The 15,527-nt window shown below is 42.2% G+C and overlaps 1 protein-coding gene across 1 annotated transcript in view; it reads right to left on the bottom strand.

The window, feature by feature from the left end:
• LOC106605029 (kelch-like protein 32) overlaps positions 1-4,180 on the bottom strand; it is a 44,122-nt gene extending 39,942 nt beyond the window's left edge. Inside the window, exon 1 of the mRNA XM_014200255.3 lies at positions 3,980-4,180. The gene's annotated coding sequence lies outside the window, so the exon portion shown is untranslated. The remainder of the gene's footprint in view (positions 1-3,979) is intronic.
• Positions 4,181-15,527: the final 11,347 nt, after the last annotated feature.

Raw genomic sequence — 15,527 nt, 5'->3', positions numbered from 1 at the left:
GCCTCCCCGCCAGACTACAGCTTTTTATACTATCAGAAAAGGGAAAAGGGTGGGGGGACAGCCTCTATTTTTACTAATGCTCTCAGCTGTAAGGACATTTCATTTGGTGACTTTGAGTCTTTTGAGTATCATGCTATACTGTTTAAATGTCAGCCACCAGTGCTGGCTATAACCCTGTATAGGCCAGCAGAGTATTGCCCCACTTTCTTTACTGATTTCTCTGAACTAATGTCCTTGAGAACTATGATAAAATCGTTGTGTTTGGCGATTTTAATATTCACGTTGACAAAGAGACTGACTCCAAGGCCAATGAATTTATTAATCTTTTGAACTCTATGAACTTTATCCAACAAGTTATTGGGCCCACCGATAACCGCAGACATACTCTGGACCTGGTTATTACCAAAGGGCTTTCTATTGACATATCCTCTACAGTTGAAGTTGCTTTATCTGATCACCACTGTGCATTTCTCTTTTCTTTGTATTTTCACCCCTTTTTTTCTCCCCAATTTCGTGGTATCCAATCGGTAGTAGTTACAGTCTTGTCTCATCGCTGCAACTCCGTACGGACTCGGGAGAGGCGAAGGTCGAGAGACATGCGTCCTCCGAAACACAACCCAACCCGCACTGCTTCTTGACACAATGTCCATCCAACCCGAAAGCCAGCCGCACCAATGTGTCGGAGGAAACACCGTACACGCACCGCTAGCACTGCGATGCAGTGCCTTAGACCACTGCGCCACTCGGGATGCCTACTGTGCATTTTTTACTACCTTGTTGCCCATAGCCCAGGGTAATACTGAACGCATTATTAAGAAATGCTATCTTACCTCTGAAGTTGCTACAGATTTGGATTGAGTGTATGAACAATACATCATCACCTATTCTGCCTTCCTCTTGTGATAATTTAGTTGATAACTTTAATAGCAAATTAAGGGCAACCATTGATGCCATAGCTCCAGTAATGTTGAAAAAGGCCACATCGAAATGTAGAACCCCTTGGCTGAGTGAGGAAACAAATCAATTAAAGAGAAATTGCAAAAAGGCAGAGCGGAAGTGGAGAATGTCAAAGTTGCAAGTCCACTATGATATTCTGAGAGAGCAACTTGGCATATCTAACAAAGCAATTGGAAATGCCAGATGGGCTCAGTTTTCTAACTTGATCACTAATAATCAGAATAATTTGAGAGTGCACTTCTCGACCATAACTCCTACCCCTACAAACCTATGTGAACTTTCCTCCACATATAATGTGATAAGTTTGCAGCATAGTTCAGAGATAAGATAACAAACGTTAGGCTGGGAATCCAGACCTGATGAGAAGTTTGATGATATGTGCCCTAGCCTACCACGCAAAGGCACTATGGAGTTATTTTCCCTGGTTGACACAGACATGCCCAGGAAAGTGATATCACAGCTTATTAAGCCTTCTACTTGCCTTCTTGATCCTATCTCCACCACCTTCTTCAAAACAGTTTTTAATTGCATATCTGAAGAGGTACAAGCTATTGTTAATCCCTCCCTGTTCACAGGCACTTTCCCCACTGCACTAAAAACTGCTATGGTGAAACCCCTTCTGAAGAAAAAGTAATCTAGAATCTTCAGCTCCAACCTCCATCTCCAACCTTCCATTCTTCAAAATTCTGAAGAAATTGGTTTTCAAACAGCTAAATTATTTAAGTGCCAACTGTATTTAAAAATCCTATCTGGTTTTCATGCCCACCACAGCACAGACATCCTTAGTTAAAGTGGTAACTTATCCTAGAGCCAACACAAATGCCAAACAGCTCTCTGTCATTGGATTTAGGTGCTGTGTTCAACACTGTTAACCATGATGTCCTTCTGGACAGAATGCAGAGGTGGGTTGGCCTCTCTGGTCCAGTTTTAAATTGGTTTAGGACCTATTTAACAGGTCGAGAGTTTGTCACCCTTGGTGAACATAACTCTGAGCAAATATATACCACGTGGCGTTCCACAAGGTTCAATTTTGGATCCGGTACTGTTCAGTTTATATGTTACACCTTGGCAGCATGGCACTGATTTTCACTGCTACCCAGACAATACACAACTTTACATTTCTGTGTCACCAGAGCCATTTCTATCTCAGGCTGATACAGAGAGACTCATCCATGATTTTATTACAAGCAGGCTTGACTACTTTAATGCTCTCCTGTCTGGTCTACCCAAGAAAGCCATTGGTGAACTGCAAAACATACAGAATGCTGCACACATTACACCAGTTTCAAAGTCTCTGCACTGGCTGCACTAGCTTATATAAAACTGAGCTCATCATTATAATAGACTGTATTTCTAATAATTTTATTTCTCATAATAACAAATTCTATTTCAAATTTTATTGCAAATAATGTTCACCAGATGCCTTATCTGGTCGAGTTCAGCTGCAGCAGGGTGCTCTATTCTTCGTGACACTTCTGCTTAGATGTCTTGCTGGACCGTTGGTCTCTTCTGACTAAGGTGTTTTCCTGTTAGCATGGATGGGTAGTGAGGTAAGGGGGTGCTGTCCACTCTGGAAGGGGCCCGATGTTGTAGGGTGGAGCTGGCCTCTCTGGAAGGAGCCTGGTGGTTTAGGGTCGAGCTAGCCTCTATGGAAGGGGCCCGATGGTGCAGAGTGGTGTTGGCCGCTCTGGATGGGGCCGATGGTGTAGGATGGAGCTGGCCTCTGTGGATGTGGCCCGGTAGTGTAGAGTGGTGCTGATCTCTCTGGGTGGCTGATGGTCATGATCTTGGTGGATGTATGGCAGAGTTCCTCTTATTTTAGTTTTTGCTTTGTCCCAGAACAGTTTCATTCAGTTTCCTAGTAAAGACCTTGACACCTGTTTTTTTCAAGTGTACTAGGTCATACATCAGCTGGGGGTGAATATCAGTGGTGGTTCTTTAGGTAAACATTGTCCAAGAGAGCACAGCCTCTAAAGAGCTCAGCTTTGTTGCTCTGAATAATGTGGAAGGGCACATCTCCATGTGGCAACAGGGTGGACATACTGATTTTGGCTGCTACATGCTGCATTGCAGGAGCTACATGTCCTCTCACTGCCATCAAAATCATTGTTAAATCATGTTAAATGCAAGAGTCATGGATTTACATAGGCCTACAATACTATTTGGTCTGTAATGTGAAATCACATGTTAGATGATTTGTTGTGTGTGATCGATTACATTAAGGTAGGATACGCTATACATTTGTGATCATTTAATGATTATTTGAGTGCCTCAATTTTGGCCCACCTACATTTTTGCTGGCCCTGCCATCAATATTTCTGACTACACCACTGGTTCACCGAGTGACCTTCAGATGCATGGCCATAGGCACCAAGAGAACGAGAGAGAGAGAGAGGTGGGATACTACGTTACACATCTGTCCTGTCAAATTCCTGCCTTTTATGTTGCTCCAGTGAAAATGACACTTCTAGTTTTTCAAACTTTGGACAAGTAGCCTAGGCTAGATATGTTAACCTACTTTACTGTACCATATTTTATTGTCAAACATAGTGTCCATACATAACTCGCGAATTGAACGATGTTTGATGGTTAACATGATATGGCTATGTTTACACATGGATAACGTAGTCTACAATTTACATCGCATGAGAAGCACGCGCGGTAGATTAGACAGAAGCAGTCTGGTGGTGGTGAGTATATAAATCAGTGCGCTCGAGCCTGTTTCAGCCGAGGAGTCCGCAGGCCTTGGTCATTCACTATCACTTTTAAATTAAATCTCAGAGCTGTCAAAGGTTTCCTAGCAACAAGGCAGCGGATCTTTCAGCCGAGAAAAAAAAACAATACGGGGTATTTGGGATAAACCCCTGTCTCACCAAAGTGTCCTGACCGCATAAACCTAGTCTCCGACTTAACCCCCAAAAATATTGCCCGGTATAAATATGCCCTTCTCGCATTTAATAACCATCCAAACCATGTATGCAGTAATATTCTCCCGATGTTGCACACCAAACGAGCTACCCACCTCATATGACTATGACTGTTCTCTGGCCCTGTCCTCTCAGCGGTCCCGTTTTGTTGACAATCTGTTTTCTACCATTTGATATCCGTTTCATTTGTGGTGAGCAGTTGAAAGGAGTAATGAATACCAAGTTAGTCTGCGGTTTTACAGTCAGTTGTATTGGACAGTTGAGATGGTTACATTGTGTTAGCTAAATTGTCACATTCAAACCCCGCCTCTTGATATGGTCACATGCGGTCACATGGTCATGTGGTATACAGCGCCATCAAGTGATGGAATTGTTGTATGAGTACGTCTAGTAGGTTATGGGGCCTCTCGGTTATATTTTATTATATGTAGGCTAGTGCTAGTCTATGGGCCCAATCGAGAAATGGGTGGTATGATCCCAGTTTGTGCTCTTGATTTGATTCGATTTTTTATTTGATTTAAAATACATGAAAATGTTCAACTAGGCAGATACAGTTATCAACATTGCCGATGATTATATAGACAAAAAAAGTAAATACTTCAAATCAAATGTTATTTATCACATGCGGTGAATTCAACAGGTGTAGACCTTACCGAGAAATGCCTACTTACAAGCCCTTAACTCTATTTCTTAAACTGCATTGTTGGTTAAGAAAATATTTACTAAATAAACTAAAGTAAAAAAAATCTAACATTTCTTAGCAACCAGGCTAAGAAATGGGGCCTATCGAAATTGGTAAGTCTTTGAGTACAATACAACATTCACTGCAGTGAGTATTTGAATAGTAAGGCCTATGCTAATTACCAGTTTATTTTGTCTCCAAAATAATGTCAACCCATAAAATACTTATTTAGCCTAGAACTATGTGTTGGGAGAATGAGCTGACCGCCTGGCCTAGAGCTGGCCACCTGGCCAAACTGAGCAATCGGGGGGGAAGGGCCTTGGTCAGGGAAGTGACCAAGAACCTGATGGTCACTCTGACAGAGCTCCAAAGTTCCTCTGTGGAGATGGGAGAAACTTCCAGAAGGACAACCATCTCTTCAGCACTCCCCCAATCAGGCCTTTATGGTAGGCCTTTATGGTAGAGTGGCCAGACGGAAGCCACTCCTCAGTAAAAGGCACATGACAGCCCGCTTGGAGTTGCCAAAAGGCACCTAAAGGACTCTCAGACCATGAGAAACAAGATTCTCTGGTCTGATGAAACCAATATTGAACTCTTTGGCCTGAATGCCAAGCGTCACGTCCGGAGAAAACCTGGCACCACTCATCACTTGGCCAATACCATTCCTACGGTGAAGCATGGTGGTAGCAGCATCATGCTGTGGGGATGTTTTTCAACAGCAGGGCCAGAGAGACTAGTCAGGATCGAGGGAAAGATGAACAGAGCAAAGTACAGAAAGATCATTGATGAAAACCTGCTCCAGAGCACTCAGGACCTCAAACTGGGGCGAAGGTTCACCTTCCAACAGGACAACGACCCTAAGCACACAGCCAAGACAATGCAGGATTGACTTGAACCCGATCGAACATCTCTAGAGAGACCTGAAAATAGCTGTGCAGCGACGCTCCCCATCCAACCTGACAGAGCTTGAGAGGATCTGCAGAGAAGAATGGGAGAAACTTACCAAATACAGGTGTGCTAGGCTTGTAGCATCGTGCCCAAGAAGACTCGAGGCTGAAATCGCTGCCAAAGGTGCTTCAACAAAGTACTAAGTAAACTGAAAACAATACATTTGCAAAAATGTCTAAAACCTGTTTTTGCTTCGTCATTATGGGGTATTGTGTGTAGATTGATGAGGGAAAAAATTACAATTTAATCAATTTTAAAATAAGGCTGTAACGTAACAAAATGTGGAAAAAGTCAAGGGGTCTGAGTACTTTTAGAATGCACCGTAGCTAGGCTAGCTAGTTAGATTATTCATAGGTAAAAATAATGTTTTTCCCTGCAGTGGATCCTTGACTGCGTATGGACAGACCCCAGCCAATTTAAGTTAGTCTTTTGTATCATTTAGCTAGCTAGTTCCTGAACGTTAACCCTTTATTCTTCATCTTGTGTGGAATTGTTTTACTGACTCTCTGTCTCTGCATTATCCACAGGGTAACTGTCAACTTGTGAGTCTGTAAATGGACACAGTATAATGGCACAAGGCGAGACCCAAATGCAGACACAGGATGAAGATGGTAGAGCTCAGATATTTATTATAACAAAGGGAGTAGGTAGAGGCAGGTCGGGGACAGGCGAGAGTTCATAAACCAGGTCAGAGTCCAAAGGGTACCAGACAATAGGCAGTCTCGAGGTCAGGCCAGACAGGGGTCAAAAAACAGATCCGAGTCCAACAACCGTACAAGGGGAAAGGCAGGCTGGTAGTCAGAACAGGCAGAGTGGTCAGGCAGGCGGGTTCAGAGTCAGGACAGGCAAGGGTCGAAACCAGGAGGACTAGAAACAAACAGAGCCTGGGGAAAAATAGGAGCAAGGAAAAATGATGGTTGACTTGGAAAACAAGATGAACTGGCATAGAGAGACAGGAAACACAAGGATATATACACAGGGGATAATAAGCAACACCTGGAGGGGGTGGAGACAATCACAAGGACAGGTGAACCAGATCAGAGTGTGACACACAGGAGGTTAAGGAATTGAAAAATGTTATGTTTGGAGGGATGAGGCAAAAGGAAGTCTGACTGCACAACCGACTGGCAAGCATACTGCAAATTGAGAAATCATGTGACTAAACTGAATAAAAATAAGAAACTACACTACTGTATGAAACAAAGATAAATTACATAAAGAATGATAGTAAAAAGCTTTGGAGCATCTTCAATGAAATGTTGGGAAAAAAGGAAAACTCAGCTCCATCATTCATTGAATCAGATGGCTCATTCATCACAAAACCGACTGATATTAACTACTTTAATTATTTTTTAATTGGGAAGATAAGCAAACTTAGGCATGACATGCCAACAACAAATGCTGACACTAAACATCCAAGTATATCTGACCAAATTATGAAAGACAAGAATTGTAATTTTGAATTCTGTAAAGTGGGTGTGGAAGAGGTGAAAAAATGATTGTTGTCTATCAGCAATGACAAGCCACCGGGGTCTGACAACTTGGATGGAAAATTACAGACGATAATAGCGGACGATATTGCCACATCTTCAATTTAAGCCTACTAGAAAGTGTGTGCCCTCAGGCCTGGAGGGAAGCAAAAGTAATTCCGCTACCTAAGAATTGTAAAGCCCCCTTTACTGGCTCAAATAGCCGACCAATCATTGTGTTACCAACCCTTAGTAAACTTTTGGAAAAAATTGTGTTTGACCAGATACAGTGCTATTTTACAGTAAAGTAATTGACAACTGACTTTCAGCACGCTTATAGGAGAGGACATTCAACAAGCACAGCACTTACACAAATGACTGATGATTGGCTGAGAGAAATTGATAATAAAAAGATTGTGGGGGCTGTTTTGTGGGACTTCAGTGTGGCTTTTGACATTATTGATCATAGTCTGCTGCTGGAAAAACGTATGTGTAATGGCTTTACACCCTGTGCTATACACCCCAACTCACTGGTCACCATAGCAACACCCACCCGTAGCACGCTCCAGCAGGTATATTTCACTGGTCATCCCCAAAGCCAACACCTACTTTGGCCTCCTTTCCTTCCAGTTCTCTGCTGCCAATGACTGGAACAAATTGCAAAAATCACTAAAGTTGGAGACTTATATCTCCCTCTCTAACTTTAAGCATCAGCTGTCAGAGCAGCTTACCGATTGCTGCAGCTGTACACAGCCCATCTGTAAATTGCCCATCCAACCAACTACCTACCTCATCCCATATTTGTTTTAGTTTTTCTGCTCTTTTGCACACCAGTATTTCTACTTGCACATCCTCATCTGCACATCTATCACTCCAGTGTTAATTGCTAAATTGTAATTACTTCGCCACTATGGCCTATTTATTGCCTTACCTCCTTCCTTCATTTGCACACACTCTATACAGATTTTTCTATTGTGTTATTGACTGTACGTTTGTTTATCCCATGTGTAACTCTGTGTTGTTGTTTTTGTCGCACTGCCTTACTTTATCTTGGCCGGGTCACAGTTGTAAATGAGAACTTGTTCTCAAATTGCATACCTGGTTAAATAAAGGTGAAATAAATAAAACTTATATAAAAAAATATTGTGGATAAAAAATTACCTGTCTAACAGAACACAGATGGTGTTCTTTAATAGAAGCCTCTCCAACATAATCCAGGTAGAATTACGAATTCCCCAGGGCAGCTGTCTAGGCCCTTTACTTGTTTAAGACTTTTACTAAAGACATGCCACTGGGTTTGAGTAAAGCCAGTGTGTCTATGTATGCGGATGACTTGACACTATACACGTCAGCTACTACAGTGACGGAAATGACTGCAACACTTAACAAAGAGCTGCAGTTAGTTTAAGAATGGGGGCAAGGAATAAGTTAGTATTTCAAAAACGAAACTATTTGAAAAACTAAAAGCTGTCTAGGCCCCTTACTTACTCAAATCATTCAATAAACCCTCAACCTCAACTAAATCTTGTAATAAATGATGTGGAAATTGAGGAAGTTGAAGTGACTAAACTGCGTGGAGTAACACTGGATTGTAAACTGTCATTGTCACGCCCTGACCTGAGAGAGCCGTTTTTCTCTGTTTAGTTAGGTCAGGGTGTGATATGGGGTGGGCAATCTATGTATTTTGTTTCTATGTTTTGGCCAGGTATGGTTTCCAATCAGAGGCAGCTGTCTATCGTTGTCTCTGATTGGGAACCATACTTAGGCAGCCCTTTTTCCCTCCTTGAGTTGTGGGATTTTGTTTTGTGTAGCTGCCTTTGAGCAGCCCCAGAACGTCACGTTTCTTTCTGTTTTCACCTGTTTCTTGTTTTGTTCGGGTTCACAAATAAAGTATGTGGAATTACCGGCACACTGCGCCTTGGCTGATCTGTGACAAGGAGTTCGAAGAAAGCGATCGTGACAGTCATGGTCAAAACATACTGACACAACAGTAGCTAAGATGGGGAGAAGTGTGTCCATAATAATGCGCTGCTCAACCTTCTTAACAGCACTATCAGCAAGGAAGGTCCTACAGGCTCTAGTTTTGTCGCACCTGGACTACTGTTCAGTCGTGAGGTCAGGTGCCACAAATAGGGATTTAGGAAAATCGCAATTGTCTCAGAACAGGGCAGCACGGCTGGCCCTTGGATGTACACAGAGAGCAAACATTAATAATATGCATGTACATCTCTTCTGGCTCAGTGGAGGAGAGATTGACTTCATCACACTTGTATTTGTGAAAGGTATTGACATGTTGAAATCACCGAGCTGTCTGTTTAAATGACTAGCACAGAGCAGAGACACCCATGCATGCCCCACAAGATATGCCACCAGAGGTCTCTTCACTGTCCAGAACAGACTATAGGAGGCGCACAGTACTACATAGAGCCATGACTACATGGAACTCTATTCCACATCGAGTAACTGATACAAGCAGTAGAATCAGATAAAAAAGAGATAAAAATACACCTTATGGAACAGCAGGGACTGTGAAGCAACACAAACATAGGCACAGACATGCGTACACACACATGATAACATATGCACTATACATACACGTACACGTGGATTTTGTGTTATAGATACGTGGTAGTGGAGTAGGGGCCTGAGGGCACACACTTAGTGTGTTGTGAAATCTGTTATGAATGTGTTGTAATGTTTTTAAAATTGTATAACTTCCTTCATTTTGCCAGAACCCAGGAAGTGTAACTGCTGCTTTGGCAGCAGCTAATGGGGATCCATAAGAAAAACAAAATACAAATACCAAATCGGATTTCTGTGTGTTCAGACAGCAGTAATTTGCTGACATGGCTATGCTTGTTGTCATAGTAATGACGGATGTGAGCAGTGGCGTAGACCGATTGGTGGTGGTGCTTGTGCTTCCTATCGCTCAGAAGTTATGGAGCAAGCTAAGGTGACAACAATACCTGCCATGGACATTTCCCAGCTGCTTTAAATGTTAAAAATCATAGTATAAGTACACTTTTAAAGCCTCAAAGGATTAGATGATCCAACTTTTAAAACAAGTCATTTTTGGCTAGCCACAGCAGTCAACTAGCTAGCTAGGTAGCTGTTTAGCTTTCTACCACATTCACTAATTTGTTTGTAAACAATTAACAAGCTTGTTAGCTACCATGTGTTCTTGTCAAAACTGTCAACAGAGTAGCTAGCAAGCAACAAGATTTTCCAAATAACAGTCTAAAATCAACTTCAGAGCAAATAAATTCGATTTGAATATTCAGACAAGTCGCATGGCCATGAATCAGTCTGACTTGAATATCTGATTCCATGTGCTTTTTGGCTGTTCACACTGCAGGAAAAAGAACAGATTTAAATCAGATATGCAAAAAAATCGGACTTTGGTCACTTCAAACTGCCAATGTAAACTAGGCTTAAGAGTAGTACAGTACATGGCCATTAAGGCCAGATTGTTCTTCAAGATGTCTAAATGTTCATAGATGATCAGCAGGGTAAAATAATAATCACAATGGTTATAGAGGGCGCACACTTCAGGAGTAAATGTCAGTTGGCTTTTCATAGCCGAGCATTCAAAGGTCGCGACAGCAGGTGCGAACGAGAGAGAGAGAGAACGAGAGAGAGAGAGAGAGAGAGAGAGAATGAGTTAGAGAGAGATTGAGCTAAAGAGAAAACAACTGGCTGGGTTTTTAAACCAAGGGAAAGGGATGTGAGAGAGAAAGAGAGGAGAATTAGAGGGAGCCTACATGAGATCACACAGGACCCAAGATAAGACAGGAGCAGAGGCATCATGCCTATAGGGGGCACATGACCACGTGCCCCCTCAGATTTGTCCTATTTAAATATATAACAATAGGAGCTGACAGGGAAAACCGCTGGTTAGCTTGAACGAACAAGACGAACTGGTGACAAACAGACAGAGAACACAGGTATAAATACACGGGATAGTTGGAAAGAAGGGCGACACCAGGAGGGGGGTGGAGACAAGCACAAGGACAGGTGAAACAGATCAGGGCGTGAGACATACAGCTGAAGTCGGAAGTTTACATACACCTTGGCCAAATACATTTAAACTCAGTTTTGTTGCAATTCCTGACATTTAATAATAGTACAAATTCCCTGTCTTAGGTCAGTTAGGATCACCACTTTATTTTAAGAATGTGAAATGTCAGAATAATAGTAGAGAGCATGATTTATTTGAGCTTTTATTTCTTTCATCACATTCCCAGTGGGTCAGAAGTTTACATACACTCAATTAGTATTTGGTAGCATTGCCTTTAAATTGTTTAACTTGGGTCAAACATTTTGGGTAGCCTTCCACAAGCTTCCCACAAGAAGTTGGGTGAATTTTGGCCCATTCCTCCTGACAGAGCTGGTGTACCTGAGTCAGGTTTGTAGGCCTCCTTGCTCGCACACAATTTTTCAGTTCTGCCCACAAATGTTCTATAGGATTGAGGTCAGGGCTTTGTGATGGCCACTCCAATACCTTGACTTTGTTGTCCTTAAGCCATTTTGCCACAACTTTGGAAGTATGCTTGGGGTCATTGTCCATTTGGAAGACCCATTTGCGACCAAGCTTTAACTTCCTGACTGATGTCTTGAGATGTTGCTTCAATATATCCACATAATTTAACTCCCTCATGATGCCATCTATTTTGTGAAGTGCACCAGTCCCTCCTGCAGCAAAGCACCCCCACAACAGGATGCTGCCACCCCCGTGCTTCACGGTTGGGATGGTGTTCTTCGGCTTGCAAACATCCCCCTTTTTCCTCCAAACATAACGATGGTCATTATGGCCAAATAGTTATATTTTTGTTTCATCAGACCAGAGGACATTTCTCCAAAAAGTATGATCTTTGTTCCCATGTGCAATTGCAAACCGTAGTCTGGCTTTTTTATGGCGGTTTTGGAGCAGTGGCTTCTTCCTTGCTGAGCGGCCTTTCAGGTTATGTCGATCTATGGATATAGATACTTTTGTACCTGTTTCCTCCAGCATCTTCACAAGGTCCTTTGCCAAGGAAGAACCAGACTTGTGGAGGTCTACAATTTTTTTCTTAGGTCTTGGCTGAATTCTTTTGATTTTCCCATGATGTCAAGCAAAAGGCACTGAGTTTGAAGGTAGGCCTTGAAATACATCCACAGTTACACCTCCAATTGATGCAAATGATGTCAGTTAGCCTATCAGAAACTTCGAAAGCCATGACATCATTTTCTGGAATTTTCAAAGCTGTTTAAAGGCACAGTCAACTTAGTGTATGTAAACTTCTGACCCACTGGAATTGTGAATTATAAGTGAAATAATCTGTCTGTAAACAATTGTTGGAAAAATTACGTGTGTCATGCACAAAGTAGTTGTCCTTACCGACTTGCCAAAACTATAGTTTGTTAACAAGAAATTTGTGCAGTGGTTGAAAAATGAGTTTTAATGACTCCAACCTAAGTGTATGTAAACTTCCGACTTCTACTGTACATACAGTACCAGTCAAACGTTTGGACACACTGACTCATTCAAGGGTTTTTCTTTATTTTTACTAATAGCGAAGACATCAAAACTATGAAATAGCACACATGAAATCATGTAGTAACCAAAAAAGTGTTAAACAAATCAAAATATATTTGAGATTTTTCGAGGTACGTTTGTCTTGATGACAGCTTTGCACACTCTTTGCATTCTCTCAACCAGCTTTATGAGGTAGTCACCTGGAATGGATTTCAATTAACAGATGTGCCTTGTTGAAAGTTAATTTTTGGAATTTCTTTCCTTCTTAATGCATTTGAGCCAATCAGTTGTGTTGTGATAAGGTATGGGGTGCTATGCAGAAGATAGCCCTAAGATAGCCTAGCTCAAATAAGCAAAAAGAACGACAGTTCATCATTACTTTAAGACATGAAGGTCAGTCAATCCGGAAAATTTCAAGAACTTGAAAGTTTCTTCAAGTGCAGTCGCAAAAACCATCAAGCACAATGATGAAAATGGCACTCACGAGGACGGCCTCAGGAAAGGAAGACCCAGAGTTACCTCTGCTGCAGAGGATAAGTTCGCTAGAGTTACCAGTCTCAGAAATTGCAGCACAAATAAATGCTTCACAGAGTTCAAGAAACAGACACATCTCAACATCAACTGTTCAGAGGAGACTGGGGGAGTAAGTCCTTCATGGTCGAATTGCTGCAAAGAAACCACTACTAAAAGACACCAATAATAAGAAGAGACTTGCTTGGGCCTAAAGCACAAAGAATGGCCATTAGACCAGTGGAAATCTGTCCTTTGGTCTGCTGAGTCCAAATTTGAGATTTTTGGTTCCAACCGCCATGTCTTTGTGAGATGCAGACTAGGTGAACGGATGATCACTGCATGTGTGCTTCCCACCGTGAAGCATGGAGGAGGAGGTGCGATGGTGTGGGGGTGCTTTGCTAGTGACACTGTCAGTGATTTATTTAGAATTCAAGGCACATTTAGCCAGCAATGCTACCATAGCATTCCGCAGCGATACGCCATCCCATCTGGTTTGTGCTTAGTAGGATTATCATTTGTTTTTCAACAGGACAATGACCCAAAACACACCTCCAGGCTGTGTAAGGGCTATTTGACCAAGAAGGAGAGTGATGGAGTGCTGCATCAGATGACCTGGCCTCCACAATCACCCGACCTCAACCCAATTGAGATGGTTTGGGATGAGTTGAACTGCAGAATGAAGGAAACGCAGCCAACAAGTGCTCAGAATATGTGGGAACTCCTTCAAGACTGTTGGAAAAGCATCCCATGTGAAGCTGGTTGAGAGAATGCCAAGAGTGTGAAAAGCTGTAATCAAGGCAAAGGGTGGCTGCTTTCAAGAATTTAACACTTTTTTTGGTTACTACATGATTCCATATGTGTTATTTCATAGTTTTGATGTCTTCACTATTATTCTACAGTGTAGAAAATAGTACAAAGAAAGAAAAACCCTGGAATGAGTAGGTGTGTCCAAACTTTGGACCGGTACTGTATATACTGTATATATACACTGCCTTTGGAAAGTATTCAGACCCCTTCACTTTTTCCACATTTTGTTACGTTACAGCTTTATTCTACAATGTATTAAATAAATGTTGTTTCTCATCAATCTACACACAATACCCCATAATGATAAAGTGAAAACAGGTTTTTAGAAATCTTTGCAAATGTATAAAAAAATATAAAACTGAAATACCTTATTTACGTAAGTATTTAGACCCTTTGCTATGAGACTCAAAGCTGAGCTCAGGTGCATCCTGTTCCATTGATCACACTTGAGATGTTTCTACAACTTGATTGGAGTCCACCTGTGGTAAATTCTGTTGATTGGACATGATTTGGAATGGCACACACCTGTCTATATAAGGTCCCACAGTTGACAGTGCATGTCAGAGCAAGGTCGAAGGAATTGTCCATAGAGCGCCGAGACAGGATTGTGTTGCGGCACAGATCTGGGGAAGGGTACCAAAAAATGTCTGCAGCATTCAAGGTCCCCAAGAACACAGTGGCCAAACTGGGTCGGGGTAGAAGGGTCTTGGTCAGGGAGGAGACCAAGAACCCGATGGTCACTCTGACAGAGCTCTTGAGTTCCTCTGTGGAGATGGGAACCTTCCAGAAGGACAACCATCTCTGCAGCACTCCACCAATCCGGCCTTTATGGTAGAGTGACCAGACGGAAGCCACATGACAGCCCGCTTGGAGTATACCAAAAGGCACCTAAAGACTCTCAGACCATGAGAAACAAGATTCTCTGGTCTTCTGAAACCAAGATTGAACTCTTTGGCCTGAATGCCAAGCGTCACGTCTGGAGGAAACCTGGCACCATCCCTACGGTGAAGCATGATGGTGGCAGCATCATGCTGTGGGTATGTTTTTCAGTGGCAGGGACTGGGAGACTAGTCAGGATCGAGGCAAAGATGAACAGAGCAAAGTACAGAGAGATCCTTGATGAAAACCTGCTCCAGAGCACTCAGGACCTCAGATTAGGGCGAATGTTCACATTCCAACAGGACAACGTCCCTAAGCACACAGCTAAGACAACACAGGAGTGGCCCAGCAGAGCCCTGACTTGAACCGGATCGAAACCGGAAATAGTTGTGCAGCAACGCTCCCCATACTATCTTACAAAGCTTGAGAGGATCTGCAGAGAATAATGGGAGAAACTTCCCAAATGCACGTGTACCAAGCTCATACCCAAGAATGATCGCTGCCAATTTGGGCTTCAACAAAGTACTGAGTAAAGGGTTTGAATACTTATGTAATACTTATTAAATATTATTTTTCCGTTTTTTAAAATATATTTCTAGAAACCTGTTTTTGCTTTGTCATTATGGGGTATTGTGTGTAGATTGATGAGGGGAAAAAACAGTTTAATCAATCTTAGAATAAGGCTGTAACTTAACAAAATGTGGAAAAAGTCAAGGAGTCTGAGTACTCTCCGAAGGCACTGTAAATATTGTTTTACTACTAGCCACCTAGCAATTTTATAAAGTTGGCTTTCGCTAACCCAGATAGGTTCTTAATCTACCAAACTCCTA

Source organism: Salmo salar, chromosome 05, assembly GCF_965601325.2.
Source record: "Salmo salar chromosome 05, fSalSal1, whole genome shotgun sequence".
Classification (NCBI taxonomy): domain Eukaryota; kingdom Metazoa; phylum Chordata; class Actinopteri; order Salmoniformes; family Salmonidae; genus Salmo; species Salmo salar.
Note: the sequence above shows the minus strand (reverse complement) of the source record. Positions and strands in the feature narration are given on the sequence as shown.